Source organism: Mixophyes fleayi, chromosome 12, assembly GCF_038048845.1.
Source record: "Mixophyes fleayi isolate aMixFle1 chromosome 12, aMixFle1.hap1, whole genome shotgun sequence".
Lineage (NCBI taxonomy): Eukaryota > Metazoa > Chordata > Amphibia > Anura > Limnodynastidae > Mixophyes > Mixophyes fleayi.
In genome coordinates, this window is record NC_134413.1 from 36492946 (window position 1) to 36514805 (window position 21860).

Below are 21860 nucleotides of genomic sequence, written 5' to 3' on the forward strand. Positions count from 1 at the left end.
GCAGTGCTGGCGGCTGACTGGTTGGATGGGTGATTAAATCACTGGGGGGGGTCATAACTTGGCTGCTAGGGCTGGGATGAAAAGGCTGGGTTGGGGGTATTTGATGAAATGGCATGATCTCTGTATTGTGTGGCGTTCATGAGGATGCTCCCTGTGGTCTCAGTGGTCACTAGAATGCTAAATACTAGTCAGATGGGGCTGGTAGATTTTAATGATTATAAATAATGTTCATATATTTTTGTTTCTAAATATGCCTGTACTAGGGGGCTGTATTATGTGACCATAACGGAGTGTTGTGTTTGAACAGCCTAATCAGTCAGGGTTTGATAAGATTTTGCAATATAATACAATTTTTGCACATCTTCAATACAGGACTCCAAGTTTCCAGAAGCCAGCCAACCGAAAACAAAGCTCCAAGTACAAGCAAGAGAAAACATCAGGTAGTCAACACTGCAAGATCAGGTCAGAGTGAGCAGCACAGTTTGTCTAAATTTGAATGCTGAATTTTACTGTAATGTGTTCAGTCAACATGTACCTCCCAATTTACAGTATGATATTTTTATATAGTTGCAGAACGAAATGTGTTTTATGTATTAACAAATATGTTATAATTTTAAAAGACTTTAGACAATTATTTTTAATGAAAACAAGATCCTGCCAGTGCACATTGTATATGCTGTATGGGGAATCATTTAAATTATTCTCACAGCACTGTTTTTGTGTGTTTTCTTTTGTATAGTTTATGAGAAGTTCCCAAGGTTTCTCTGGCCAGCTGCAGTGAAGGATTTGTGTCTTTTTATTTAAATATTAGTAATATACAGTTTATATATACAGTGTTTGAAGTGAGCTAGTATACGGTGGTATGCCATACCGTCACTTCTACTGTCTTCAAACTAGATTTTGTTTTAATAATTTAATCTGTACCAAATTTAGACCAATAATTACAGATTTGTTGCTGAATATGAGTGTAAACATGAGGGTAGGGGGGCTGCTACCAGTGAATTAGCCTAGGGCGGCTGGAACTGTTAATCAGGCCCTGATAGCAATCTCTATTTATATTGATCAAATGCTTTCTACATGTGAGCAAGTAATATGGAGTCTACATCATTGGCCATCTAAAGCTGGGTACACACTACAGAAATTTCGACCAACTTTTTATGCCGAGCAATTTTACATGCGATCGATGGTCCGATCGCTCGGTCCATGGACTGCATACACACTAGCCTTGTTTAGGACGAGAAAGGGAAGAGGGGACGTCCCTTTAGCGACTTTTTACAGCCATGTTGTCGTGAGCAATGACTGTAATTTCATACTCACTGTTGTGGATCGGTCAGAAGTTTATACACACTACACAGCGGAAACGAGATTGGAACGAAAATATTAAACGGTACGACCAACCAAATGAGGTGACAATCGTCCATCTGGGCAGACTTTTGACCATCGTGTAACTGTACACACTGACCCGACTTTTGAACGAGCGGTCGTATGTCGGCTGTTTCAGCCGATTATTGGACGAAAACAGTGTAGTGTGTACCCAGCTTAAGTGTGGGGCAGTCCATGACATAGGATTCTACCTTATTGGCAGTGAAGGGGTTAAAGGACCATTGAAGCTAAAGTGTGTTGCATCAGGGACTGAATCCATTTGCTACATGGTGACAGGGTAGGAAAGAAACAGGGGTATCTGGACAACTGAACTTTCCTTTAATGTGCTTTACAATTTACAGTAATAGATATATGTGTCCTTTCTGCGCTCCTAGATGGATGGGGGAGGGAGTGGGGAATGCAGCCCAAAAATTCCTTGGAAACACCTACTATACTTCCACAAATTCAGTACATATAAAACACAAAAGATCGGGATAAGGCGAAATCCCTCCTCTTTTTGTGCCTTATCCCGATCTTTTGTGTTTTACAATTTACAGTATCTGAAAATAACATGGTGTTACAATTATTGCAAACAGGTAAGCAAGCATTCTTAACTGTCACTCAGCCAGGGGGAAAGTGGCTGGGAAGGTGACACAGAAAACAATGTGTCACGTGACGAAGATAATGGATGAGCCGACAAGCATGTACGACTAACCAGTTTGTTGTTAACAAAAATGAATATAAAGTTTCCAAGGCTTACATATGCCAAACCGCAGAGATAAACGTTCTGTGTAATGATTATGATGTTATTCTCTTTTCTATATAACTATTAATGTATATCTTATATGTCTCACATATATATGGCTTATGATTGGTCGGCTCATAACTAAAAGGAGGAAATTACTTATCTAGTTCAATCACATTTATTACATATGTGCATGCGATTGGCTCATGTGTTTTTAAAGAGAAAATATTGTATATTAATATCTAAGAAGTATATGTATGTGATAATAAATATACTATAAACAAAATATATATTATTTAGACTCATTGACTATGCAGAATTTGTTTGTCCAAACCTTGTAGCCTGACCTAAATAAGTTTTAATATGTATACAATAATATCACTTACAGTTAACCATGAAATATTTACGTAGAAGCATTTAGGAACAACAGCAACTCAGCCACGAAGCGGAAGACCGCGTAAATTCACACCGTGGGGTCAACGACTGCTAGGGCGCATGGTGCGTAAAAGTCACCAACGCTTTGCTGATTCCATAGCTGAAGAGTTCCGAACTTCCACTGGCATTAATGTAAGCACAAAAACTGTTCGGCGGGAGCTTAATGGAATGGGTTTCCTTTCCATGGCCGAGCAGCTGCATGCAAGCCTCACATCAAGAATCTATGTCAAACGTCGGATGGAGTGGTGTCAAGCACACCGACACTGGACTGTGGAGCAGTGAAAACATGTTCTGTGAAGTGACAAATCACGTTCCTCTCTTTGGCAGTCAGATGGGCGAGTCTGGGTTTGGTGGATGCTGGGATAGCGTTACCTTCCTGACTGCATTATGTCAACTGTGAGGTTTGATGGAGGAGGGATAATGGTATGGGGTCGTTTTTCAAGGTTTGGGCTAGGCCCCGTATCTCCAGTGAAGGGCAATCTTAATGCTTTAACATACCAAGTCATTTTGGACAATGCTATGCTTCCAACTTTGTGGCAACAGTTTGGTTAAGGCCCTTTTCTATTCCAACATGACGGTGCCCCAGTGCACAAAGCAAGGTCTACAAAGACATGGTTTGATGCATTCGGTGTGGAAGAACTTAACTTGCTCACACAGAGCCCTGATTTCAACCCCATCGAACACCTTTGTGATAAACTGGAACAGAGATTGCAAACCAGGCCTTCTCGTTCTAATATCAGTGCGTGACCTCATAAATACTCTACAGAATTATTGGGCACAAATTCTCAGAGAAACACCCCAATATCCTGTGGAAAGCCTTTCAAGAACAGTGGAAGTGTTAGCACAGCAAAAGGGGAACCAACTCAAGTATAAGTACTTGAATACAATGTCATTACAGTCCCTTCTGTCTATATAGAGTATTTATCGATAGTTACAGTCATGCCCAAAAGGTTTGAGAATGACACAAGGATTGGTTTCCACAAAGTTTGCTGCTTCAGTGTTTTTAGACCTTTTTGTCAGATGTTGCTATGGCATATTGAAAATTGAAGTAAAATTACAAGCATTTCATAAGTGTCAAAGGTTTTTATTGTCAATTACATTAAGTTTATGCAAAGAGTCAATATTTGTAATGTTGACACTTCTTTTTGAAGACCTCTGCAATTCACCCTGGCATGCTGTCAGTCAACTTCTGGGCCACATACTGACAGATGGCCGCCCATTCTTGCCTAATCAATGCTTGGAGTTTGTCAGAATTTGTGGGTTTTTGTTTGTCCACCCTCCTCTTGAGGATTGACCACAAGTTCTCATTGAGATTAAGGTCTGGGGAGTTTCCTGGCCATGGACCCAAAATTTTGATGTTTTGATCCCTGAGCCACTTAGTTATCACTTTTGCCTTATGACAAGGTGCTCCATCATGCTGGAAAAGGCATTGTTCACCACCAAACTGTTCTTGGATGTTTGGGAGAAGTTGCTCTTCGAGGATGTTTTGCTACCATTCTTTAGTCATGGCTGTGTTCTTAGGCAAATTTGTGAGTGAGCCCACTCCCTTGGCTGAGAAGCAACCCCACACATGAATGGTCTCAGGATGCTTTACTATTGGCATGACACAGGACTGATGGTAGCGCTCACCTTTACTTCTCCAGATGCCCCAAACATTCTGAAAGGGGATTCATCAGAGAAAATGACTTTAGCTCAGTCCTCAGCAGTCCAATCCCTGAACCTTTTGCAGAATATCAGTCAGTCCCTGATGTTTTTCCTGGAGAGAAGTGGCTTCTTTCCTGGCCTTCTTGACACCAGGTCATCCTCCAAAAGTCTTTGCCTGTTATGGACTGGAATAATATCAGGCCAAGAGGGCGGTTCCCACGAAGGCCTGGGCACGTGACTAGCTGAGTCAGGATCATATGATGCTTAGAGAATAAGAACACAAGGCAATGGGTCTGCTTAATATGTACTTCAATGAATATGAGCATAGTACATGTCAACACATAACAACAATGCAGCAAATAGTAATGAGATGTAGAGATAAGCAGAGTATCATACATAACATTACAATGTTTAAGCATTAAACACGGCAGTACTGCAAATCACAAGGAATAATATATATATACATATATATATATATATATATATATATATATATATATATATATATATATATATATATATATATATATATATATATATATATATATATATATATAGGACATAAATGCAAGTATCAATAAAACACATAGAATATGTATTGCATCCACGGCTAACTACTAGCAGGTTCTGTGCACATCAGAATATTCAGTGCCAGTACCCCCTCTCAGCTACTGACACCAACATGCCTCTCAGACAAATACAAAAGTGGAAGCTGCTCAAATCAAATTATAGGCCATAACAGGTGCTTGAAAGGGTGGGGTTATCCTGCAAGGAACATACACACAAACTTTTTTTCCCCCAGCACACTGCTATAGCCAGCAACAGATCTGCCATTTCTACTGTAGATAAAAATGCAAAAGTCTTTGTTGCACACATTTGCAAATGTATGTTTAAGCCATCCTGCCACGCCAAGGCGCTTTTGCTAATAGGATGGTCCTACTCTAAACAATGAGAGTCCCATATATTTGGGCCATACATATGTGTTTTTAAATTGAGAGCCAACTTACCAAAGAGGTACCCCAGAAGCCTCCAAACAGCAATTCAGTGCCAGTACCCCCTCTCAGCTACTGACACCAACATGCCTCTCAGACAAATACAAAAGTGGAAGCTGCTCAAATCAAATTATAGGCCATAACAGGTGCTTGAAAGGGTGGGGTTATCCTGCAAGGAACATACACACAACGCATGTTGGTGTCAGTAGCTGAGAGGGGGTACTGGCACTGAATTGCTGTTTGGAGGCTTCTGGGGTACCTCTTTGGCAAGTTGGCTCTCAATTTAAAAACACATATGTATGGCCCAAATATATGGGACTCTCATTGTTTAGAGTAGGACCATCCTATTAGCAAAAGCGCCTTGGCGTGGCAGGATGGCTTAAACATACATTTGCAAATGTGTGCAACAAAGACTTTTGGATTTTTATCTACAGTAGAAATGGCAGATCTGTTGCTGGCTATAGCAGTGTGCTGGGGGAAAAAAAGTTTGTGTGTATGTTCCTTGCAGGATAACCCCACCCTTTCAAGCACCTGTTATGGCCTATAATTTGATTTGAGCAGCTTCCACTTTTGTACACATCAGAATATGTAAGTTAGTCACGGCAGGGCGTGGCAATGGTTTTGTATTTGGCAGTAGTCAGTATGCAGCATGGATGGTGATAGCTGTGACAAGACATGTTTAGAGACCAGCAAAGTTCTGTACGCAGAGATGGTGAGTAACGATGTTCAGGATACCCCAGGGGTCCGGTAATTAGTAGAGATTAGCACTACAACATATATGCAAGGTAAGAGTCTGATCACAGCAGAGTGTAGAAATAGCAGCATCAGTGGAACAGTCCAGAAGGTATCAAATAAGTTATTGTACAGTAGTATAGGTGAGATGGCAGTTCAGTATATCACAATGATGATAATCTGCACACTTGGCATAATAAACAAAGTCTTGTCAAATGATGCATAAAGATACTTGCAACAGGAGAGTCCCAAAGATAGTGCTACCAGCACTTGTTGATGAAGCAGGTTCACCCACAGGGAATCCAACAGGAGAGTTCAGGAATGCACAAGGGTCAGAGAATACACAGGAGTCCATGGAGTCAGGCTAGCAAACAAGTTGCACTGACAATGAGCAGGTGTCAGTGCTGAGTTTAAATAGAGCAGGTTTGAATGACCCGCCCTGAAGGTGAGTCATGTGATCCACAGGAGAACAGAGCAGACAGGGAAAGTAGCAAACCTGGACAGGATTGTTACATTGCCTCACTGTGCATGCAGATGTACTCACACCTGCCTGCTGCCATTCCTGAGCAAGCTCTGCACTGGTGGTGCCCCGATCCCACAGCTGAATCAACTTTAGAAGACAGTTCTGGCACTTGCTGGACCTTCTTGGGCACCCTGAAAACTTCTTCACAACTATTGAACCTCTCTCCTTGAAGTTCTTGATGATCCGATAAATGGTTGATTTAGGTGTAATCTTACTAGCAGCAATATCCTTGCCTGTGAAACCCTTTTTGTGTAAAGCAATGATGACTGCATGTGTTTACTTGCAGATAACCATGGTTAACAGCGGAAGAACAATGATTTCAAACAGCCAACTAACCTACTAGTATGTTTTTGGAGTGTGGGAGGAAACCGGAGTACCTGGACGAAACCCATGCAAACACGGGGAAAACATACAAACTCTACACAGATAAGGCCATGGTCGGGAATCAAACTCATGACCCCAGTGCTGAGAGGCAGAGGTGCTAATCACTACGCCACCGTGCTGCCCATATATATACACTTCTACTACCTATTATATTTTATACATGGTAGCAAATCTGATTTTCAAACCCGCCAGAAACTTACAGCTTAATACATTTACCCCCAAGACTTTAATTTTCCTTTTCTGAAGCCTTTCCTTACTTGACTTGGATGTATACTTTGGATCGTTATCATGTTGGAAGGTGAAATTTCTCTTCATATTCAGCATTCTGACAGAGGCGAATAGGTTTTGTGCCAAAATATCTTGATATTTGGATTTAGTCATAATGCTGTCTATCCTGATTAGAGCCCCTGTTCCAGCTGAAGAGAAGCAGCCCCAAAGCATGATGCTGCCACAACCATGCTTTACAGTGGTGATGGCATCTAATAATTCTCCCTGTTTCCTTTATCTACTACCTACATTCACCAACAGGAAAAGCCATCATGGCTTTCTGGGGCCCTTCTGGCCACTCTACCCGAGCTTAATAGGTTCTTCTCATATTGTCAGACTAGTGACCTGACATTGCAAAACCAAACTACACAAGTCATCTGCTCTTCCATAAATCATGTTCATTCCCACCCCAAGTTGCTAATTTAACATTTCTTCACCTCAGTTAATCCCACACAAGCGATTTTGTCTCATTCTCTCATTCCATTTTTTTTGTTCATAACTAATAAATCTTGATAAGCATGTGATAAATAGATCCATCTCAGTCTCTGCTACTGCTAGGCACAAGCCTTATGTTAAGCCAGCTCCGAGGTAAACTCCAAAATATAAAGTATACAGTAACAGTGTAAGAGAGCAGGGTGCCTGCTCTTGTTGATTAAAATAGAACTAGACACTGCTTGCTACATGCACCACTAAGTGACAGATGTTACTGGTAATATACTAATTTTCCAGCTGTAGTAATTGATGCTAATGAGGTTAAAAAAGCCAGAGGCAATGAACTATTGGAAAAAAATGCAAAAAAGAAATTAAAAAAAACAACCCAAAGAAGGAACTGAGAGAGTCTGTAGCTAGTAATTTATGTACGGGGAAACCACGTTATGATAATTTCCCGACCACAAACTAGCAGACAACCTCCCCTTACATACACTAGAGCAGAGATGAGCGCTTACAAAGTGAAAGTCAATCTACAGTTGGCAAGACGGCAATAGTGTTTATCAAACTGAATGGATTGTAAAGCTCAGAACCTCTGATGTCTGAACACTGGCAGAGACTGGTAAGCACATTTATAAGTGATACTGTGATGATTCCCTATAAACAAATAAGGGTGAAAGACAGGACAAATTAGGGAAGAGGAAGTTTGAAATAAGTACAGAGGCATGGCATGCTTTTATATCAGTTTGATGCAGTAACACTTGCAATTATTCTCACCATTATAGCTTGTTTTCTAACAAGTTTAACTATTGTTACCTATTGTTACCTTTTGATATAAGAGATTACTTATGGTTTTGTAGGTAAATCTGTGTATTGCTCCAAGGCCATGACATAATCATAAGCAACCCTTCACTCTAATGCTGTCTTGGAACTACAACTGAAGTGTGCTCTCATAGCTAGCAGCCTAATATGAACTTTTGAGATATAGGGCCTGATTCATTAAGGAAAGTAAAGCAAAAAAATGAGTGACTGTGAACCTTGGCTAAACCATGTTGTATTGGAGGGGGAGGTAAATTTAAAATGTGATGGCTGATTTATAGTTGGGTTAGGCAATGTCCTAACTTTAAATTTCACGGTAAAAATAAAGCTATCAAGGATTTGTGTGCTACATGAAAAAACAGCCAGTATTTAACTTATGCACAAAATAAAAATCTAATTTGCACCCCTTGCATTGTAACATGGGTTTGTCCTGGAGAAAACTTACTCATTAAGTTTGCTTTACTTTCCTTAATGAATCAAGCCCTTATTTGCCAGACGAGCTGTGCATGAGGAAGGTTAATAAATGCAGGTTGTACCTTGTACTATGTTGGTGAATGGTTTGCAAACTGTGTAAGTAGCCACTAAATCTAAAATGTAAATTACCTTATTTATATAACTACTAGTAATTTTCACAACTATAAATGCAAAGTGATATACACGCAGAAATATGTCTGAATTAAATAAAGTAAATTGTCATGATGGGGGAAGTCGCTCTATCTATGCACACCAATCTTCCTGTCTTTATGACTAGAGAGACTGTAGTCAATCTATTGCTGTCCAAAATGAATATAAATATAATATGCCTGATTCATTAAGGAAAATAAGGCAAAAAAATGAGTATGTTTTCTCCTGGAAAAAACATGTTAGAATGCAAGGGGTGCAAATTAGATTATTATTTTGCTCATAAGTTAAATACTGGCTGTTTTTTCATGTAGCACACAAATACTTGATAGCCTTATTTTTACACTGAAATGTAAAGTTGACCTAGGACATTCCCTATCCAACAATATATCTGCCTCCACATTTTAAATTTAGCCCCCCCCACCCTCCAATACAACATGGTTTTGCCAAGATGAAAAATTACTTATTTTTTTGCTTTACTTTCTTTAATAAATCCGGATCAATATGTAATATCTCAAGTTTTGTCAAGGTATGGGTATTTTTACATATAATTTATATAGGGGCGGATCTAGATTGTATTTTTAGGGAGGATTTAGACCCCATCCCTTTTTAAACTTCTAATGATGTGCTTCCTGTGGCTGCACACTATGTAAATCTAAAGGACACACAGCGCTGTAGCTGGCTCACTTCATGAGCAGCAACAAAAACCAACACAATGTTTAAAACACATTCATTTATTGAAAAATTTCAAAATCAAAATTAGTAATACGATGAATTGTATACATCCAGGGCCGGATTAAGGGAATGGAGGCCCCTGGGCTAAGTGCGCCTCCATTCCCCCGTGAGGCCCCCAATGTGAGCCACCCGCCGCCCCCCCGTACCCCGTGAGGGCCCCCCCCCAAGCGCTTACCTGTCACTGTAGTCCTCCGTCCCCGGCGCGCTGTAAGCTCCTTACTGAGGAGATCTCGCAAGAGTTCACTCGCGAGATCTCCTCAGTAAGCAGATTACTGAGCGCCGGGGACGGAGGACTACAGTGACAGTGCTCAGCAGCATTGATCGGGCTGGGGGTGCCCCCGCCCCCAGACCGATCAATAATCAGTCACAAATGCAAAAAAGGCCTTTGGTTAGATCAAATGTCCAATATCAATGTATGAGTATCACTAGTCCCAACTGTTCAGAGTTGGCAGCAATGGACATAAAAAACCTCAGCTGTTTTATCACATTGAGATATCAGACATCCATGATGGAATGTTTACACCAGTATCAGCTAATTAAGGTCTTTTACATAGATCCATCACACAATGAATTGTTCAGAAGTTATATTGTAGTAGTGTTATAGTGCTCACATGCACAAAGAGATTAAGCTGTCCCAGCAGAGAGCTGATCCACCTGCGTCCACAGTATGGCAACAATGCTGTATCCAAAAGCAATGAAGACAGCTTAGAGACAAATGTAGTAATCTTACTGGTGACCTACGATCACCACTGCGCACAATGAACATAGCTGTCCCAGCAAAGATCTGGCTGTGTTTAAAACACAATCAGATCGGGCAGGGTTCTCTGTCTGTCTGTGCTGACAGCGACACCGACCTGCACATAGTGTGCAGCCTCAGGGAGCGTGCCCCTGCTAGGTAGGGCGATTGCCCTGATCGCCCACCCCGCTGATCCGCCACTGTCTGTACATCTGTGGATGTCCCAAGTACCCTGTTACTATTCAATCAACTTGTATTTGTAGTGTATTGGCTCTAAAGTGGGGACATGACTTTATTTAATTAATGGATTTTATTTTTAGTGTATTGGATTTAAAATGGGGAGATAACTTTAATTAATTAATGGATTTGATTATACCATGCTTTGCATTTTCCATTTAAATATTCATTCTCAACAAGTATTATTGTATATGAAGATCATAAACTAAGAATGAATGGTAAAAATGGCATCTAACTTTCAAAAAAGAGGAATTTTATTATGCCGTTGTTCAGTATTGATATTCATGGACACATGTTTAAAACCTGGGACTGTGTCTGTAAATTAAAAATTATGCCTTTGGTTCTGGCTACACTTGTTGTTTTTTCCAATTGTATTACTTTGCCCTTGAATAATAACTAATCAAGATATAATTTTTACACATTTGGCATAAAATGAAATATAATTGCAGTTTGCAGTGGGTTTTATTTGGAAAAATTATTTTTGAAATGCACACAATGCACACCAAAAATACCTTGATACAAGTTGACCATCCACCCAGCGCACGTCAAGGTCCCTGCCTCCTCACTGCAGAGAGGCATAAAAATGTTTAGATACTTAGGAGCTGCACTGTGCAAAAGCTAAAGTCAATCTCCTTTCCCTTTAGTACCATCTCTTAATCAAAGCAGATGGTTGCAGTCAGATGGTTTGAGCAATAGCCCACATTTCCTTTTGTTTATGATTACTTTTATATTTATGGTTACTTTTACTGTATTTTCCTCTATGGTTTTACATACCTGTTACTTGAGTGTGGCTGAGAACCATTTATTCTAGTCCCTGAGCAAGAGCTCAGTCTCAGTAGTACTACACTATACACCGATCAATCACAACATTATAACCACCTGTCTAATATTGTGTAGTATTTCCACTCAAGCCAACAAAAAAAACAGCTTTGACCCGTCGAGGCATGGACTCCACAAGACCTTTGAAGGTGTCCTGTGGTATCTGGCACCAAGACGTTAGCAGCAGATCCTTTAAGTCCTGTATATTGCGATTACAGGACCATTGGGTCCTCCATGTCTCGGACTTGTTTTTCCAACACATACCACAGATGCACAATCGGATTGAGATCTGGGGAATTTTTAGGCCAAGTCAACGCCTTGAACTCTTTGTCATGTCCTTAAACCATTCCTGAACAAGTTTTGCAGCATGGCAGATCGAATTGTCCTGCTGAAAGAGGCCACTGCCATCAGGGGATGCTATTGCCATGAAGGGGTATACTTGGTGTGCAACAAGCTGCGATTCAATGTGTGTTCTGACACCTTTCTATCATAGACAGCATAAACTTTTTCAGCAATTTGTGTTACAGTCGCTCTTCTTTGGGATTGGACCAGACGGGGATAGCCTCCGCTCCCCATGAGTATCTTTGGGCACCCATGACCCTGCTGCTGCTTCACCGGTTGTCCTTCCTTGGACCACTTTTGGTAGGTATTAACCACTGGAACGCCCCACAAGACCTGCCATTTTGGAAATGTTCTGACCCAGTGGTCTAGCCATCACAATTTGGCCCTTGTTACAGTTGCTCAGAGTTTTACACGTGCCCATTTTCCTGCTTCCAACACATCAACTTCAAGAACTGACTGTTCACTTGCTGCCTAATATATCTTATCCCTTGACAGGTGCCATTGTTGAGATAATCAATGTTATTCGATTTCCTTGGCAGTGGTTTTAAGGATGTGGCTGATAGATGTATGTTGCTTTGTGCATTTTTGTCACACATTGCAACAGCTACTTTTCATTCTGGTCACTATTCTTATCTGTTTCCCTTGGTTCTCACTCCCTCTGAACTGAGCATGCGCACACCTGTTCTTTTCAAAACTTCCTGCATTCTCTTGATTGGCTAATTGCCAGCCAGCTCTGTCTAATTAAAGCACCTGCTTCTCTATGAAGGTGCCAGATCTTCAAGTCTCCTTACCTGTTAGGATGCTGTTCTCTCTGGCTCCCTTCTACACATTGGTATTCTGTGTTACCTGTTCCGCGATCAAGACCTCTGGTATTATTGCAAGAACCTCATGCCTCATCATCGGGTCCATCCTCAAGCTATTCGCTTTTCAGTGATTTCAGTGCATCAGTTCTCAGCAGTTCACCACCTCTCAGTTGGTATCCTGGGTTACCTGTTCCACGATCAAGGTCTGCAGTATTGTTGCAGGAACCTTGTGTCTCATAATCAGTCCTGTTCTCAGCTATTTGCTTTCTAAAGACCTCAATGCTTCAGTTCACTGCATTCACCCGAACCTCTGCATTTATCGTCCAGCAGTCCTGCTCCACTCCACGGTTCCATCTCACCCTGCTCTAATTTCCCCTAGAGGACCGCGACCTGCGGCTAGAGAGCAGCTAAGTCCATATTCCTTTGTGGGGATCCCTGGTGAATAACTCTCCACCGTTAGATTCCGCAGCCCTCTGGGGGTAAGTCTATCTAGAGCGGGGCTTCGAGGTCTATTGCAAACTCAGGATCTGTGATAATTTTGATGTTTTACATAAAGTTCTCTCTGGTTGGCAACATGAGGTTTCCAATAAATGTTTCCTGGCGGCTGTCATGTGGTTCTCTGCCATGCATAGTTGTCATGATAACCATCTAATCGCGTCTACTCCTGCAGCTTTTCTTTTGCCTACACACCGCAGGGTATTATTGAAAAATTACTTGGAATGGGTTAATAATGTTGAACATTAAATTTAAGTTAGTTTCACCCCTTGAGTGACTTATAGAGGTTGGGAGGATCCTCTCCAATACCCATTTGTACACATCCTTCTGCAGTTCCATAGAGAGCTGAGTTGTCGGCTAAGTGAGGAGCTGTAGTGAGTCCTGATGAAGGAAGGAGAGTTGAGACAGAGAACCATTTGGAGATTGAACAAGAGTTCAGACCCATGAGCAGGGGCAGGCTGGGCTGGGGGGGGCAGTGAGGCATAGTGAGCTACCTTGGGCTGGGTCACTGGGCCACCTGCATTTTATTTCTTATTTAAAATGTTCCTAATAGGCTGAGTCTCCCCTAGGCTAAAATTTGCCAGCCCTCCCCTGCCCATGAGAACTTGATTCTGGTAAGCAGAAGGTTAGGAGGGTCCCCTGTTTGTTGTGAGAAGAAACTCAAAACTGCTACAAAGGCAGGAGGGTTTGGTCCCTGAAGATCTGGCACCACATCAAGTGACCAAAGTGACTTCCTGAATTGGGAACCTCAGCAGTGCTAGGACTGTGTATCATTGTGCAAAGTGAAGGTGGTAAACGGCTTAGGTTAGGTGTTTGCGCCAAGCAACTATTATTCATGATGAAAGCTAATATATTCAAACTCTGAATTATCTGATGGAGACCAATGTTTTGCACCCAAGCACTAGCTACAAAGCCAAAGGCTGCATTTTCTTATTTTGGTCCATCTAGAAATACCCTGTCTTTTCTGAAAAAAAAAAATCTCAATAAAAAAATTATCCATGGCGATGATGACACACTGAAAAAGTGAAAAATGATGTGGCCACCTGAGATGAAATTTTGGCACAACACCTGGCAAATAATAATTCATTAAGCCGCAATGCGTTTTAATTTGGACAATTATTCAGAATGACGCTGTCTTACGTTTTCACTGAAATCAGGTATATCCAAAAAAGTTATACATTCTTGTAGATCAGCTTTTATAACAAAATGATGTATTGCTTATGTCAATCAACCCTCATATGGTTTGCTTTCTTTCCCAGTCTTGTTGCAATGTAAGGCCAGGGTTGCTTTTAGTTCAGAAGGGAATAAATGATGCAATTCTCATTCTCAGGCCCTGCCCCTGCTATGCAATGCCATGAATATCTGCATTATATGTCAGGGGGCCGGGACATCTTATGCACATGCTACCTGACCTCCCCTCTGAGATGCCCAGGAGGGGATCTAATAAAAAGAGGTTGAGGAAAGGCTCCTGATGTTGTGGCTGGAAAATAAAAACTTTTATCCCCATGAAAATATTGCAGGTTTTGATAAACCAAATACTGACCATGAAGATGTAGGTAGTACGTCTTCAAAGCTTCATTCTTATTCCTGTTGATAGCTCTACTTCATTATTTTTGGTTATAAAAAAAGACCTACATAAATAACACTATAAATGTATTATTATTAATGAATTGGGCAAATAAATAATTGTTTTAATAAACATGTTTACTAAAAGATTTTTCCATCCAGACATATTTTGTCCTATCTGCATTGTGCTTGATCTTTTCTCGTGTGAAGTTTTAACCCACCTTGAGATTGTTCAAGCGATTCCCCAATTAACCTTTAAAAATTTACTATGTGTTACCTGTGTACAGTATACAGTGAAATAAAAGTATCCCCCTCTGCTGCCCCACTCACCAGCAGTAAGAATATAGTGTTTTCTAGAGATGTTCACTGACCCCCTGTGTTTTGGTTTTGGTTTTGGATCTGGATTAACTTCGTGTTTTGGTCTTGGTTTTGGCAAACCGCCATTGCGTGTTTTGGTTTTGGTTTTGGATCCCTAGTTTTTTCCTGAAATCCCTATTTTTTGGCTAAAATCACATAATTTGGCTCTTTTTTTGTTCCTACATTATTATTAACCCCAATAACATTAATTTCCAGTCATTTCCTGTTATTTTTTGTCAAGTGACAAGAACACTGCTATCCCTTCTGTGTCTGTATGAGCAATGGCACTGGAGAATTGAGAGTGACAAGAACACTGCTATCCCTGTTTCTGTGTGAGCAATGGCGTGGATCTCCTGGGGAGGTACTTATGGAATCCAAAACCCGCGAGATTTGACAACACAACGATTACGTTTTGCGTCGATTCAGATCCGAGGACGCACAAAAGTACCTAGCCGGCTCGCGAGCCTACTCGGATCCCCTAAGGTCAGGTGGGTTCGGTTTTCAGAAAACCGAGCCCGAGCATCTCTAGTGTTTTCTCATGTTCCCAAGGACTGTGCATAACAACAAGGCTGATGATGCTACAGTGGATCCCTACGCTGTTTGAATGTAGATTTGAAGTCCCACTCCTCTAAACATGGCTGGGACTGATTACATGTCCTGTCCTCTCTGGACGTGGCATGGATGACAGTGGCGCACGCAGGGGGGATTTCTGGTTCCCCAGAAACCCCTCCCCTCCGCGAACCAACGGTACGGTACAGCAGCCGCGGCGCTGTCAAAGAAGCGTCCGCGGCAGTGCTGTATTGTAGTATAATACAGCACTGCCGCGGATGCTGCTTGACAGCGCCGCGGCTGCTGTAGAATTCAGACTCGCCGGAATGGAGCTGCTGCGCAATATATATTTTTTTTTCCGGGGGGGGCAGAAACCCCCCCTTCTAAATCCTGGATGATACAAAGTTAAGGCACACAAGGGACCCAGTTTAGCAATGGCAACTCTACATTGTTTTACAACTGCCAAGAGCAGAAGAAGACACTGTTTTTTCAATGGTCCGCAGAGACAGTATATCATTATGAATAACCATTTTAATAATTAATTTCCAACATTTATCACTCCATGTCCCGTAAATAATTTGAACAGCATCACCATGTTATCTGTGTATTTTTTGCTTACTCTGTATATCTGGTCTTTTTGTTTTGTTTTTCATGTACTATGTGTTATGTAATGTGTTATGGATCATTGCTGTCTGTTTATGTCATGTACAGCACTGCAGACCTTTTGTGGCGCCTTATAAATAAAAGGTAATATTAATATTAGTAATAATAACTTTTCTTAAAAGTGAAATAGAGCTGTAAGCATGGGTAGGTCTATGATAACAGCAGAGACTGCTACTTCAAGAAGCAGATATTGTGGAGCTACAAAATAGAATTTATTGGTGACCTAATAATGACTAATGTGTAAAATGTTTGTATTAGAGTATGCACCAAAATAATATAAATATATATGCTAGATTACATAATGGAGCAGAATTGCAGTGACTTCCTCTAGGAGTATGTTTGGCCCATCCCTGACTGCAGAGCCACTATCACCATATTTAATATTTAGATGCCAGAAGAATAGAACACTGATCTGTTATTTCTTTCATCTACAATGTGGTTTAACACAGAAGCTGCAGCTGCTGCACTAAACGTGTGAGCATACTCTATATCCGTGATGGCTAACCTATGACACGCGTGTCACTCGTGACACGCCAAGGCAGTTTGACTGACACGCCAGGCTTGTCCGTCAAACTGCCTGTTGTAAACATGCCAAACATTTTCTTCATACAGCAGCCGCGTACGCTTGTTTGACAGCGCCGCGGCTGCTGTACAACTCCCCATCGGCGAAATGGAGCTGCTGCGCATGCGCGGTCGCATCAACTCCTCCCTTGTATATCTCCCGGCATTACTTCAATGGCTGGCTTCCCTGGGGCACGGTAGGGCTTATAATGGATATTTGAATTACCGGTATTTAATAGTAAAATAGCCTCAGATACTGGCCACAAGCAATGTTATGTAGTGTTTTTGTTAATAGACCAAAGACTCATTTCTGGTGAGCCTGCAGGGTATGCAGAGCTGTGTGATTATATATAAATATTGTATTATAGGATTAAAAAAGTAGAGGATTCCTCTACTTTTTTAATCCTATAATACAATATTTATATATAATCACACAGCTCTGCATACCCTGCAGGCTCACCAGAAATAAGTCTTTGGTCTATTAATACACCCTGCAACCCAATAACATATATATATATATATATATATATATATATATATATATATATATTTATTTTTCTTGAAGTGACACGCGACCCAAGGAAGGCTACACTTTTTTCCGATTTTTGCCACACCAAGCTGAAAAGGGTTAGCCATCACTGCTCTATATGAACCTAGATTTTGAAGATAAATATTGCTTCATTCTATTGATGTGAAACTACAGAAAGGCAAGTTGAAAGTTCATTATGATCCACTCAGTTCCCTTCCAGCTGAATTAAGGAAGAACTCCACCCAAAACTCAGAATTGACTAGTGATTGAGAGTAATTTACCAAGTTTTCTGATGCCATTATACTGTTTTACTGCAAAGTGCCTTGTGCACTGTGTAGTTTATCAAAGCAGACAGGATTCACCATAATCCCTTTTGCCTGGGAGAAAACATTAAACACAGCATACACTTGCAAACTTGCCCACTCTCCCGGAGTTTCCGCAGGCTATTCTTTCTCCCTAGTTAAGTGGGCAGGATGGGGCTTCCATGGAGCGATTTGTAGAGCACCGCCACTTCGTCAGTCATCAACATTCATCAACATTTACTTATATAGCATCAGAAAATCTGTAGCAATTTACAATTGGGAACAAACACATTACTTAGACAATACTGGGTAATACTGACAGAGAGGCTCTGCTGAAACGCTTACAGTCGGACTTCAACTCCTGATATTTTACATGTGGATTTAGTTAATGAGGGGGGTCTAAGTGGAGGGAGCCTCTCTGATCTGGGATCCCGATCTACTTGAACATTGTAGCACCATTATATAATTAACCTACCAGTATGTTTTTGGAGTGTGAGAGGAAACCGGAGCACCCGGAGGAAACCCATGGAAACACTGGCAGAACATGCAAACTCCACACAGATAAGGCCATGGTCGTGAATCAAACTCATGACCCCTGAGAGGCAGAAGTGCTAACCACTAAGCCACCGTGCTGCACATCTTATTAACTTTTTTGACTGGGTGACTAAAGCTAGGGGGGCCATAGCTTATCTATATTTTGGTAAGGCTATTAACGCTGGCCCACATCAAAGAGTGTTTAAAAAACTTGATAGCTTGGAATTGGATTCTACGATGGTTGAATGAATAAGATCTTGGTTGCTGGATAGAAAACAGAGAGTTATAGTAAATGGAGTGCATTCACAGGAGGGAAAGGTTACCAGTGGAGTACCCCAAGGATCTGTACTTGGACCAGTACTTGCTAATATCTTTATTTGTGCCACTGCAAATGGTATTGAAGGGAAAGTATGCCTTTTTGCAGATGACACAAAGATATGCAACAAAGTAGACACACCAGGAGGGGTAAAACAAAATATGCATGATCTAGGAAGACTAGAGGAATGGTCAAGAGAGTGGCAACTATAGTTTAATGCCAAAAAATGCAAAATCATGCACTTGGCTCTCAAAACCTCAAAGGCTAAATATAGTATATATATATGACACTATAATGGAATCTACTGAGGAGGAAAGATATCTATCTAGGAGTCACTATTTCAGGTGACTTAAAGGCAGATAATCAATGTAACAAAGTAATGAGAAAGGCAAGTCAGATGCTTGGTTGCATAGGTAGAGGAATCAGTAGCAGAAAGAAAGAAGTAATAATGCCACTCTAACCCGTATCAAAGGGAATACAAATATATTTAACAATGGTGAGAGGAAAGGGCAGAGTCTGCGTACTTTAGCTGGGTATGTGCACAATTAATGTTTAAGATACATAAATGTAAGACAGTACTGTGCTGTTGGGAATAAGACTTGGGATGATAAGGTATTTCATATAGAAGGTACCGTTGGTCTTGATAAAATTGTAAAATGGATACATAAACGTGATGGGCAAAGACAAAAAAAAGAATGCTTATACTGTCATTGATTAAATCTGAAGCTCTGAATTTGGGTGATGCATTACTAGCTTAAGAAAGCATCATTACATCATTACATCATTACTCATACTTGCCAACTCTCCCCAAGACTCCCGCATTTTGAGAGAGTCTCCCGGACTCCCGGGTGAGTGTGGCAATCTCCCGAATTCTGCCCACTTCACTAGGAAGTGCCCCACTTCCTAGTGAAGTGGGCAGAATTAAATCCCAAATGCCACGATTCCCGATGAATCGCGGCATTTGGCCCCGCCCCCGCTGTCAAATGACGTGATTTGCGTCATGACATCACAGGGAATTCGGCCGCCCCGCCCCCTCACGCCCACCTCCACTGGCTGGCTCCCGGAAGGGAGCTGAAGAAAGTAGGTAAGTATGTCATTACTAGCTTAAGAAAGAAAAGGTTTATGTACTGTACACAATTTATAATAGATTAACCAATGACACTATGACTTAGATAAGGACACACTAACTGTCCTGCCACTGCACCACCCTATAACAGACTGATAAGGTAGGCTATTGCCGCAGGAGGGGGAGCAATTCTAATGCCCCAGCACACTCCTCAGAAGCTCCCGTAAGCTCCCCTGAAGCTGGACTGACTCCCTAACTTTTCCCAGAGAACCGAACATACTCGAACTTAGCAGATCCGCATACCGAGCTTTTGCGCTTTTTCGAAATTGAAAACGAGGCAAAACGTCCTCGTTACGTCATCGGATTTCAGATCTCATGAGTTTTGGATTCTATAAGTTCTGCCCTCCACGGCGATCCAGCGCCATTTCACAGAGGGACACAGAAGCGGTAGCACATTCTGTAGAGTAGTTGGGCAGCAACATAGGTAGAATAGAAAGAGGAGGGGGAAACAGTGTTCTTCAAAGTCTACTGTGACATTCAGTAGAGCTCCATTGCTTCATTGCCAATTGTCATTGCTGAAATAGAATTAAGAGGGCAGGCTTGGTCTTCTAAATCTGCAGTCCCATAATGTACAGTGTTATATAGGTTACACAAAAAGAGGAGAGGTCCATTGCTAATTGTCATTGCTGAAATACAAATACTAGGGCTGGCAGGCTTTTCTTCTGGATTTTCAGTCAAAGTGTACGGTGTTATCAAAATGGATTCACAGCAGTACACAGAAGAGCAGGAGCACCAAGCAGCTGTTGCCACCAGTCATGATGATAGCAATCCCTCTGCGTCATCTGGTAAAACCTATGTAAAAGTGCATAGTGTTTTTAAGTCAGGGAAACAAAAATGTAAAAAAAAACACCTTTTACCTTGGTCAAGAAAAAAAGAGCTGTAATCAAGTTATCTGCAGAAAAAAATAAAATTGCCAACATGCCATTCTACACACGCAGTGGCAAAGACAGAATGAGGCCTTTGCCTTTCTCTATGAGTGCGAATTCTGAAACTGTCACTGAGGCATCTTCTTGTAAGGTCAGTCGTGACCAAATACTTTTACGTGTAAAAGCCGAGCTGGAAGAAAACAGCAAGGCATTAGAGGAAAATGTATGTTCAGATTCAGAAATGACACAAATCCCTGATGATAGTCTATCCACGAGTGCTATGTGTAATCCTGACCATTCTGATAGTGTACCCATAAAGAAGGGCCCTTTCAGCATTTCTGCAGATGTGTGCATGAACAGCCCAAATGTAGCCGTGATACACCAATTGGGGATGCCACTTTGGAATTGCAACAGGATGAGGGGGATATTTGTGTAGCCGATGATGGAGCTAATGAGGATGTTGATGAGGATGATGTTGTTTGTGTAAGTCCTGCAATGGTGGAAGCAGTTCTGGTATGTGATAAGAAGAAAGCCATTGTCATGCCTGGACATAAGACCAAAAAATCCACTTCTTATGTGTGGAATTATTTGTACCCAAATCCTCACAACAGTTGTCTAGCCATTTGTAGTGTATGTAAAGCCACAGTCAGTTGAGGTAGGGACCTTAACCATTTAGTAACCTCAACCATGTTACGCCATTTGAAGCAAGTTCATGGCAAGCTTGGGAAAATCAGAAACTTATGTTAAAAAAATAACAACAAGCAGTCCATCATCAGCTAGGACCCTTCTCTTACCTACATCCTGACACCTGCAATCTACACCCACAACACCGTCCTCATCAATATCCTCAGTAGCGATTGGAGTTAGTCCTGCATCCAAGTTGCTAAGGCTAGATGACTCCTGCACTATCCTGGATTCCTCACAAGAATTCTTGAGTGTTAGTCCCACTGCTGCTGCTGCTGCTGCTGCTGGGGGGAAATCTTCATCCCAGAAGCAGACCAAGAAGAAGACTCCTAGTAGTTTACAACAATTGACTGTTAAACAATCCTTTGCAAGAGGAAGCAAGTATGAAAGCTGTCACCCAGTCTCAAAGCGGATCACAGACGCCATGACAACTATGCTAGTATTAGATCTGCATACAATATCCACTATTAATGCAGCTGGTTTTAGACAGTTACTTGAGGTCTTGTGTCCCTGTTACCAAATTCCATAACGACACCATTTCAGTAGAAAAGCTATTCCTTACCTCTACCAGAAGGTTCATAAAAATGTAATTATTGGGCTACAAAATGTCATTCTACCCACTGTACACTTAACCACAGATATGTGAACAAGCGGAACTGGGAAAACTAAAGATTATATGACTGTGAC

General features: G+C 41.3%; 1 protein-coding gene across 1 annotated transcript in view; it reads left to right on the forward strand.

The window, feature by feature from the left end:
- The first annotated feature begins 8073 nt into the window (after positions 1 to 8073).
- The window catches only part of RASGRP1 (RAS guanyl releasing protein 1), a 154731-nt gene continuing 140944 nt past the window's right edge, over positions 8074 to 21860 (forward strand). The window contains exon 1 of the mRNA XM_075192817.1: positions 8074 to 8135. The gene's annotated coding sequence lies outside the window, so the exon portion shown is untranslated. The remainder of the gene's footprint in view (positions 8136 to 21860) is intronic.